We start from the raw sequence: 11,877 nt of genomic DNA, 5'->3' as shown, positions 1-11,877 counted from the left end.
CACAAACTCTCTATATGGTTACTGCTGTCCTCTCTCCTTCTTCCCTGGCTTAGCAGGGGAAGGGTAGGGCACATCCCAGCTCTGTTTGCATTTAACCTTTCCTCACTGGCTCTGCAACCATTTGGACAGGAAAGGTGGAAAAAAAGCCTCTCCTCACTGAACTGTGAACCACAAAATGTGCAGACAGGGAAGAGTTTCAGACAGTTATATGTAAGAGTATTCTTTTGCAATCTGTGATTTAGGATCTTCAAGTAGTAGCAGAAATTTCTGGAGAAGACTTGACACACAAATACATCCAGTGAAGGAAAGGAACAAGATGCAAATACTGCCGCAAAGCCCTTTTTCTTCTTCTTGCCTGCCAGCCACAGAACAAGCTGTAATGATAGTGAAGGCTCTTGAAAAAGACCATGCCCTCCCAACCTGGAAGGATATTTCTCATAATTTCTAAAAATATGAGGGAATGTGTGAGACCACTGAGTTGGATTTTCAGTCTCTCAAAAGCTTCACTTTCAGTGACAAGTGGGCTGACTCTCTTGGGTCCTCTTGAGGGGCTGAGAGCTCCTTGCTCCCTCTTCAGTGTGCCACTGGAGCTGGCAGCCATCCTCACGCATCAGTTTTCTTTTATTCCATTGCACTGTTCATTTTATGCCTAGCATTAATTAATTAACATCAAAGATGACCCATAAAACTGCTCTACTACACCTCAGTTGGGGCAGCCCAGGGTGCGATAGCTGAGCTTGGTTCTTATTCAGGCATCTGAAGGGACCATGCAAATGTGCAGACTAAGGCACAGGGGGATCAAGTGAGTATCCTGCCTGGCAAACTGGTGCAAGATTTATCAGTCTAATGAAATATCTTCAGTGCTGCTCAGTGCCTGCCCTGCTGAGGACTGCAGGGTTGTGCTGGTAAGGGAAATGGAAGCAGGATTAGGCTCAATGCCAATGTCTTGTGGACAAAATTATCACACATGGTTTTCTTTTGTAGCTCCTTTAGAAGCCAAATTGGCCATCTCTCTTATTTCTTTTATAGTCCACTTAGAAGATAGTAGAAACTACATGTTTAAAATGAAGTTCAGCAGAATGATAGGAATGGTTGGACTTGATGATCCGATGGGTCTTTTCCAACCTGGTGATTCTATGATTCTATGAAATTCCAACTCGCATTTATAGGCATTGTTTCTTATGAATGCATTCTGATGGGTGCCTCTAACAGAAGATGGCTGCTGTGTCAGAGGTGGATAAGCAAGCCTGTCCTGAATACTCAAGTCTTGTTATGTGAGAATTTGTAGCATATTTCCCCTGAAACAAAGAAACATGACACATAAGCCAGCCAGAGATCAGCACGTATTTCTCTCCTGGAGCTACTGAGTGTTATTATCTTGGAAGGCAGCACTGCCATCTGGGGGATGGAAAACCAATATTTCAGTCACAGTTCATCTACTGTGGGGGGTGGTGAAAACATGGGAAAAATAAATAGAAGCGTGCAGTTGCTCACAAATGATTTTCTTAGTGTACACATGAATCAACAACCCCTTCTTAGATTACTGTTTTCAAACTGGGTAACATTATTTTTCCTTTAATACAAAGGTTCTGCCCTTCCAGAAGCATAAGTGGGGTCTTGCCTTTTTAATGTTTATATCATTTAACAACTGGCTACATGGTGCAAACACTGTGTAATGAATTCCTTGTAATTCCTTGAATTACAGTATTATTCCCTTTTTGCTCACTTACACCAGTAAACAAGGGCAGAGGTGATTTTCTGAGCCCAGCTAATAAACTGTTCCACAGGCCTGTCTGCTGTCTTTGAAATTTGTAACAAATAATAATGCAGACATTACCATACCCATAACTTTTGACATCCTACTGAGCCTACTGTCATATTCATTACACACAGCATTCATTCTGAAACTTGTGTCTTATTCCTAGGAAAACCATAGTCCTTTCTTCCCTCTCATCTAGGTCTGCCAGGATTTCCTCCTGTTTCACTAATAGAGAAATTGCTTTGCATACTTACATAGCTAATTATTTCTCTGATTTAGCCTGAAGTCCTTGTAGAATATAGAGTTAGCAGTCTTTAAAAAATAAAACAGCCCAAAATCACACAAAAACACCAAACCCAAAAGTCAGCCATGTGATTTCTCAACAGTTATGATTTGCTGGCATGTATCCATCTGCTTCTGATGTTTTAAACTGCCTATATGATTCCTCCGTAGCCATGCTTATACTGACAGAGTATGATCACACAAGAGGCATAAACCGACCTGAAATCACATAGAAGACAGAAGGGTGATTTCTGCTCCCACTCTGCCCTTAACCTTGTGCTTCCATCCTTTCTTTATGTTAGCTCAGCCAAAGAAAATGATCCTCCTGAAAACTTCAAGTGTTATCTATCTATCTATCTATCTATCTATCTATCTATCTATCTATCTATCTATCTATCTATCTATTTATTTTCCCACGTGAAGGTTAGCCTTCAGCCCAATCCACTGCCTGCTAGCACTAGCAGAGGGAAAAGCTGAGATCCTGCAGTTAAAATTGCTGTTCTGCGAGGTGGTGCCAAATATGTAACTGGTTAACGCTACGCATGAAACCACATCCTCCAATACAGAGTTTAAAAATCTAATAATTGAGTCATACTTGAGGTACCATATTAAAGTCCAGAAGATTATGGCATGAAAATTATGGTAGTCCATGAGTTTGCTAAAAGAACAAACCCATTTTTTTAATCTGTAAAGCATATAGAAGAAACTTTTGCTATACATCCAAGACAATATGAAACTGAAAAAGACTCTTAAGGGTGAGTCCAGAGATTTTTATGTAGATTCTGATATAAATAGATTATATAAGCACACCCAAATGGATTACGCTAAACAATATTATCTCAACAGTCTCACTGCTTATTTTTTATTTGCCATTTAACTGCAAATGACTGTCCCCTGCATGAAGCCACTTTCTTTTTATATAATTTACCGAGCTCATCTATCCTGTCTCTGCTGAAGGGTAGATAGAAAGCATTTTTAATTCTGTCTTACAGACCTCCATTTTTACACAATTCTGATGGAGCAAAACTTCACAATAAATGCTGAAGGCCCTCTTGTGCAGATATTCTTGAAATATGTCTGCCAACAGACAGGTATTACTTACCCACAGGATAGAAATGCTTTGCTGCAGCATTTGTTCTGTCAAGCTATTTGGCAGTTTGCTTAAGAAGGAAGTGACCAGAGGGTGTCTCTTGAGCCATGTGCAATTTAAGTGTGACTCCCCAGCACATCTGGAGCCAGCTGTTCCAGTTGTGGGAGCATTCAAGCCCTCAGCTGCTGGGAGAATTGATGTAGTAGGGACAGCTGAGGTCTGCCCCTGCAGCTGAAATCCTGCCTCCAAGGTGACTAAGAGCAGCTGCCTGCCCTCTTTTTCATCTCTTCTGTCAATGTGGAAGGGGTTTTGTGGATTGGGATCTTGTGAAGATTCTGGAACCTGACACTAAGGCTGGCCACTGTTGGTCCATAACATCTTAAAGAGAATTATTTTATATTTGTCATACCACAGAAAACTGCGGCTACTAATGGCTGCGAGTATTTTATGGGTACCAAATTTTACTCTAGTGTAGGACATTAAAAATGTTACATTTATACTGAACTACAAAAAAATTGCCTTCTAGCCTTCCAGTCAACTCTTTTAGGAATAAACATTAAGTGCACATGATAAGGTCCTCAAGAGGTTTGTTCATTCTTAACCAAGCCAACAAAATTCCCTTTCAGTCACAATAAATCAAGTTTTGGCCATATTACACAGAAACTAGTGTATCTAGTTAAGACTGCATAGCATCCTGTCATCTCAGGTCAGCTTAATGATTTTTTCTTCTGAAAGTCTTAAACCACTTAGAACCCAAGAAGATGCAGGTGATGTATTCAAATCTGCCCAGGGGTTTTGGACACCCAAATCTCATTAATTATAACAGGAAAGTAGTCTTTTAACTCCCAGAGGCAAGTCTGAAAACCTCAGCCAGATGGTATTGTTATTAAAGCACAGAACTGGGAGTTAAAAGCTGCTGTGAAGAGCATCACAAAGAAAACAGTGCTGTGCACAAGAAAAATTAGCATTAACAAAAAAAAAAATCCAGGCATATTGGTACATAATTCAATATCACCTGCTCTACATTTAGAAAAACCTGAGTATGAGCATACAAATCCTTATAGGTCTTAGTTCTCTTGTGTCCTGCCAATCCCTCTAAGCCAATTCCTTCCTGTCTGCTGAAGTTATTCTGCTACTGCAGCAGCACCTATGGAAGTGGCTGACATCTGTCTGGGGTTTATATTAATATCTTAAAACTACTCTAACCATCATTATCTACTGAAGGGAATCCAAACAGAAAGAGATTATATGTTTTTTCCCCCTCTGGTTTCAGCCCAGTGAGTGCAATTCATTATGAAAGCTTCATGCTGGAATCACTTCAGGATGGACTACAAACCAATGTCTATGAAGGCTTTTAATAGCTGAGGGGAAGAAATAAAAAAACTCCTAAAATCACCTTAGGACATTTTAAAGTGAATGCATCAACTATGCACTTCGTAAAAGGTCAAGGCCAGGTTCGATGGGGCCTTGGGCAGCCTGATCTAGTGGAATGTCCCTGCTGATGGCAGGGGGGTTGGAACTAGATAATCTTTAAGGTCCCTTCCAACCCAAACTATTCTAAGATTCTCTGCTTTGTGGGAATCAAGGAATTAAAAGGAGTAGAAATACTGCATAAAGGCAAAGAAAAACACAGGCAAGGAGGAAATCAGAAATTGCTTTCAGATCTAGATTTTCCTTTAAATTACACAGACCTTCCACAAAATATGATGGAGTGGCCAGATGCAGATGGAGCCATGTCTGAATCAGCACTGGAAGAATTGCTTGCTGTCAACAGAGACATTAAATTTGCTTGTGACAGCATTCATTTTCATTTGATAACATTCTGGCCCTTTAACCAGCATAAAATCTTGCAGGCAGTTTGTGAGAGCACAGCTTTTGAGACACTATAGTTTTGCGGATTGAAAGGGCGTTTCCTGCTGGTGAAGCAAACTCTGGGAGCATCTGGGGTTGTGCTATTCATAGTCCATTCAACTGTCACTTCTTTGTAGCCACTTTAAAATATAACTCAAGTTATATGTCAAGGATTTGTTAAATGTCTGCCTCCTTATTGTGAGAACCTGTTCAGCTTTCTCCTTTTTTCCATGTTATGGGATATTACTGGACTCTCAAAAACTCACACACAGACAGAGGAAGTTGCCTCTTTGAAAGAAAACTTAGCCATCATATTTCAGAAAACTTCTGTTTTGGCTTGGGGTCAAAGCATTCATAATCTACTAGCTCTGTGCATATTCCGCACACTCCAGTCCTTTGATTTTGCATCTGAGTCCCAGCCTTGGCAGACAGCATCTTGTGGGACATGGTGGGTTCTTTGAAGTGACATCTTTTTGCCAGGAATTGCATTTACTCTGAAAATGAGGGACCAGTGAAGGTGGCAAATAACAGGTAAGGTGTGGTGTTTAATTTGTGTTAATGCAAGACTGAAGCCTTTATTGGGAAAAGTTACAAGGGGTATGTGCAAAGTTATCCTGCAGTGTGCCCTTCCTGCTGAATGGCTGTGAAACAGGTTCAAAACTCTCAGTGGAAGTCATGAAACCAAGCCATACCTGTAAACAGCTGGACCTTTAAATAACTGTCACAGGATCTAGGTCCAAAGCATTGCCAAATTTACACAACTGAAGTGAGGAATTTGTAAAAGGGTTTTAGCAAACAGGAGCAGAAAATACCAAGAAACAGCAAAATAACCTTCAGAGAAATAGCCATCTGAAAGAGAAGAGAGAGAGGAATGAAGAGGCACCCTCTCTCCTGAAAGTGGTAAGGCAATGGATGGAAAGTGGAAAGCTGTGGATTGTATGGAGAAGTATCAGTATCTCATTGACCACTGACAACAGTCAGAGTTAGAATATAATATTTGACAGGTCTTTGGCCTGACCCCCTACAGCTACTCTTTTGTCATTTACTGTTGTTAGAAGATCTACATATTTATACTGATTAGTGAGAGCAAAGAGGCTGAATCTATCCATCTATTTACTTGCAAATTTGTAGGTCTTTAAAGAATTCAGGCTTAATCAAAATATGAAATGAAGGGGCAGCTTCTGAGAAACATGGAAACTTGAGTGGAAGGATCTTCTTAGAAAAGATTTATTGAGGGTTACCCTTGAGTCTATCCCAGGAAGTATGACAGTGGGACCATGAAAGGAGCCAGCCCTACAGACTTTTCAGAGCTAACAAGACATAAATGCAGTAGAGGTGAGAACAGTGGTGACCCAGCAATCTGGTCATTAGGGGACATGCAGTGGAACACCCTGTGGAAGGAAATTATACAAATACACTCCTTGGGTTTTCTGTATGTTTTTTATTTTCTTTTTCTTTTCCAAACTGAAAGTTTTCTCATCCACACATTTATAAATTATATGTTATTTTCCTTTATGATACCATATAAAACAAGATACGTCACAGAAACAGGTTTATAATGGACACACTAACGGTGCCTGAACTTTAACAAGGGATAGCTATAAAGAGGAAAAAACCCAACTCACAGAGGAAAAAAGTCCTCCAGCTTTGCATTATCTTGAAAGGCAACAAGAGAAATTTTTTTCCCATTCTCATAAGCGGTCTTGCCTGAGGCCATTCTTCTGTTCACACTGCAGGGGAAGAGTCTGGAGGGGCCATCACACGTCCCAGCTTGCCCTTTCTCTTATGTTTCCTTTTTTTGTTAAGGAGGCAGCTTTAATTGAAAATATGTCTGCTTGAGAAAGAACAAGGGTCATGAACTTGCTCTGCAGTGAGAGCCTGCGGGAGAGGACTGGCCTAGCTTTGTTAAGATGCCTTTCTCTTCAAGTTGGATGCCTTCTCTGCAGGGTTCAGTCCTGCACATACGCATATCACCCCTCCACCTCTTGCTCCCAGTAGCTCAATTGTTTTGTGACTGGTCCAGCAGAAATAAGTCCAAACAGGATACATCTTAATGATTTTTTTTCCCAATGAAGGTGAGCCAAGGCATGAGGCAGGGCAGAGAGCTTGCACGCAGGGATGCCTGTCATCCTCAGTGCACAGCCAGGTTAGTTCATCCCAGCCCTCTGAACAGTGAGGCATCTTGCAGATACCCATGCTACAATTACTATTTGTAAAATTGTCCTAGTTTATGCTGCCCCAGTAATTTTCTGTTTAATCATGGCATTTTGCCTAAGCAACGAAGAAAAATAATCCAACATGCAACACTGCAAGTCATAAACTAAGGAGAAAGCCTTCCTTAGACTGTGAAGTTAAAAAAAGCAGCAAAAGAAAAGAGAAATAAAATTCATGGTCCCGTCATCAAATTTAGTGCTAATTGTACTGGCTACAGCAAAGCTGATATTTGAAGCAAAGGCAGTCTCAGAAAAAGCGTTTACTGCTCCACTGGATTGGCCTCCTCTTTTTGTTAACTAAGCTGATCTGTCCCATTTAAAATAATTCAAGTCTTAACCCAACTAGACATGGCATTTAGAGACTTTCATACTGAAATGGAAAGGATGCTTTCTTAATGAAATTTAACCTTTTCCAAACCTTGAAGTGGACGACACTGCCTTAATTTTTGGGTACCACTGCAGAGCCTCACTGTCACCACAGACAGACCCACCTGCAACAGACCTGCCTGCAGGAGGCTTTTAGAAAGAGATCTGAGCTCCTCAAATGGCCAGTGAAACAACAGGAGGATTAGTGACACCTCATTTCTCCTGTCCACTACAATCAGCTAGGGACTTAGAAAGGACAGCTTTATTCCTTTGAAGACTAAGTTGTGTGGGGTAAATTGATTCTTTTACCCTAATCTTTCTCTAGTGGTAGGAGCTAAACTGATTCCTCCAGGTCCCTGGGAGTATCATAACAGGTTGTCTGTTGTTCCATTAGGCTGCTCCTGACACCTCTCACTGATGGCAGAGGCAGCCCAATTTACCTGTTTTACTTTTTTTTCCTGACAGAGAAACCACTACAAATATAAGTAATTCACTCTCCTTTGGAGGGTAGCAGCAGAAAGGTAGGAATAATGCTGCTGAATTACAGCTATTCTAAAGAGATTTGTTGTCCCTCTGAGCTAATACTGGAGGGCTAGCTTGTTAAATGGTATAAATCAGCACAGTCACAATTTCACCTAAGTTTCTAAGGAAAGGATTACACTGCTACTCTGAAGTGATGTCTGACCTCTATCACGTGAGTATTTCCATGTATCACTCTTGTAAAGCATTGCCAATCGAGAGCACAGTATAAATTTTGATGATGAAAAGCTTCATGTAAACAGAATGACTGGCAATGTGGCATCCACTTTGCTCTATCAAAAGTGAACGTGATGTATCCAGCATAACCCAAAGTCGCTATGAAAAGCAAACACATTTGTAATACATCTGTTAGAACAGCAACAGAAGCAAATTAACTGACTGCTACTATCTCAGAAATAGGATAGGAGCATTTTATCTGGAAGCAAAGTTCATATAAGATTTACCTCATAATCTGCTGCTTCTGTTTTATTGTCTGAATCTGAGAGGCCTTGGTTCAACAATGAATTCAAGTGCATTTTTAGACTTTGCTAAAGCAAACACAACCCTTGTAAAGCCTTCGGGCTGCCAATCTATAACCCAGTAAGGCAGGCTTTCCATTAAAATTCAGTGGTTAACTCTACTCTGGCCTTTCAGGCCCCCCACTCTGACTGACTCTCAAGGAGAAGTGGAGTCTGTCCTGATTGTGAATTTGCCCCCTTTGAAACATCTGACACTCCAGGTGCCTGAGAGCATCTCAGGCTTAGGTGAGTTAGGATGCTTTGGGTCGAATTCTGATGTTGCCAGAGGCTCCCACAGAGCCTGTGTGGAAACAACCACCCTAACCAAGAGCTGAGGGAGGCAGACGGGTTGGACAAAGCTGCCAGTAGCAGCACCTGTCAAGGGCTATGCAAGCAAAACCAGCCTCAGAATAGACCCCTTTTGAAAAGGGATGGACTGCCGTAATTTGAGCCTAAATTAGGAAAGTAGCTATCAAATTAAATAAAGACATGATTATTGTTAACCAGATCTGTGGTTGGTTAAAAATTCAAGGCAGGCATTTCCCCCCTGTAGTTTTGCAATCTAATTTGGAAGACATTTATTCCCTCCCTGCTCCACTTCACCCAACCGTGACGATCATCAAACAGAAGTTGTTCAGCTTCATTGCATGAGATGAGATGTCTGGCTCAGAAGCAGGCAAACCCTTTCCTCCCCTCCAAACTCTTTGGTAACTGAGCTATTGATCACCCTTTTTATTGCAATAGCTTAAAGTTGTAGAACAGTAGAACAGTAGCATGGAGTTGTAGCAACCTCCTGGTGACTATGTCATGGTGTGGGGGAAATGACAGGGGATGAGGGGACACAATTTTTGAAATGCAAATTAATCACAATCATTATTCTAACAGAAAATTTCCATCTGTGCTTGTAACTAGTTCTCATTTTATGTCACTGTTTTTATCACTCCCTTCAGCTAGGAAAGGAGGAATCCTGGGTTTTGATTCAGGCTTCTAATGAGAGAAGAACAGAAACCTGCTGAAAAGAGCAGAAGGTACCCATATGGGTGAGAGCAGTAGCCGGATAGACAGTGATGTAAATTAAACTGCTACATCTAATCCTTCAAGGAAACTGGGTCTGGGAGGGTTCTTAAGATACTACTGCAACGAGCAACTCTAAGCACTGATTTAGAATGTAAAAATTGATGTTTTTGAGATAAATATAACCTGGCTGAAGAGAAAGAGGTGCACCAAATGATACACTTGCCTTAGGAAGTAAAGAAATTGAGGTGAAGATGCCTATAAGACCTGCATTAATAATGTGATAACATGTGAGGCAAAAGAAAGAATAACACGGACAAAGCAGATTTTTTTTGTTGCAATAATTTTAGGGAAGGATAGTAAGAAGCCTGTATTGAGGCAGATTTTTTTCCTAAGAGAAACTGTTTCAGAATCCTATAGGGAGATATGGAGGGCATGAAAGAAAAAGCATCAAATTTAAGGTAGAAACAAGTACCCAAATTAATCATTCTGTGATCATAAGTTGCATACAAGGCAAAAAAGGCAAATATGATACAAGATCTCACATCAACAATATGGTGTACTGATTCTCAAGGAATGCTCCAGTATCTCTAGAAGCAAAGAACAAGAGTTCTGTCCTTGGTATCACTCACTGCTGGTTCTCTATTTATGAAGAACCAATGATAATAAAACTGTGATGAAATGAATAGATAACAACGTGCAGAGAAAAATTCCCTATTACAATAAATCTGTCACAATGAGGTCAGAAAATTGCAACCCACAATTTAGACAGACATAGAAATCCATTGCAGAAGATATTCTGGTAAAAAACCATCAGGACAGAGGTACGTTACATTTTAATTTTTTTGTATGCTCCACATACGTTTTCCTAGCAGGACCTCATCTACAAGACAGACTTTTTTTATTTCCTTGTGTTCAAGATACTGGCTTACAATGGGAATGCTGTAGATCGAGTGGATGCAGTATACTTTTCCTAGACCAGCAGAGGCATCAAAAACTTGAGCTATTGGAAGAGACTAGCAGAACTTGTCTTGTTAAGCTAAAATATATGAAGGATGAGGGTGGATAAGACTCTTATCTATTAATACATAAGGTGGGGGAAGAAAGAATAAATGCAGAGACACAGGAACTTTTTAAATTCAAAGGCAGTACTGGCACAGGAACAAATGAGTATAAAGCAGTCATGAATATATTTAGGCTGGAAAGGAGAAAAGGTTTCTACACATCACAGTACCGAAGCAGCTTTATAACAGGAAAAAGGGAGATCAGAAATTTAGCTAGAGTTTAAGGCAGACCTTAAGAGCTATTGTTTAATGAATGGAATTGAACATGGCAGTGATGAGAGGAGAATAAACTCAATGTGTTTCCTTCTAGTTCACTTTTTGCTATAAAAATCCCTTTGACTTTTTCTAGATTCCTAGATAAAGACTGAGTAAAAGCATTTTCTTTCATTATCACCTGTAAGTTATTTGCTAAATTACAATAATAGGAACATGAAAGGATACTAATTAAAATAATGACCTTTCTCTCTTATCTTTTCATTTGCCATAGCTCACAATTGATGTACTTGACAACAAGACAGAGATCTATTGAACCTCTACAAATAATCCAACAGTTTTATTTACTTTGCATTTGCTGGACAGAAATATAGAACTTACTTCCAAGATGTGTGGGATTATTTCTTTGTTGTAGAGATCATTGTCCCTGAATAAGTGATAAATAAGAATCAAGATGACCCCCTTCCCCTTCCCCTTTCCCTTCCTCCGCTGTATGAATCACATCATGGGATACCACAGGGAATCTTATGGTAACAAAAAATCTGTACTTGCTCTTACTGCTCTGAGGGACTGATGTCCCATATTACTAGGATAAAATCAGGCAGGGGTTTGCCTTAAGTACTTTATACTTAACTGTACTAACACAACTATCTATTGTATTATGCACTCGCACACACATACAAGACATTAATCCATTTCTAGATGCCTTCTTTTCTCCCTTGCCTTGTCACTAGATTTCAAGTATGAAACACCTGCTGTAGGAAAGCACATGTGGGAGAAATATTCTCTTGATACGACCAGGCAGCTTCATGCACCCTTCTCTTCATGTAACAGAGGTCCTTAGGAAATACAGAGACGTTCCTTAGACAGTCAGCATACACACCTAGGTATAATACACAGACCTCTGAGGATCACTGCAAACTGATGTATTCTTTACTCTATAAAGTAAATAGGGTTTTTAGCTTTTCTTTAGAGTCCACCAAGGACT

This window comes from Phaenicophaeus curvirostris, chromosome 1 (genome assembly GCF_032191515.1).
Source record: "Phaenicophaeus curvirostris isolate KB17595 chromosome 1, BPBGC_Pcur_1.0, whole genome shotgun sequence".
Lineage (NCBI taxonomy): Eukaryota > Metazoa > Chordata > Aves > Cuculiformes > Cuculidae > Phaenicophaeus > Phaenicophaeus curvirostris.
The sequence above is the reverse complement of the archived record's forward strand: the minus strand, read 5'-3'. Positions refer to the sequence as shown.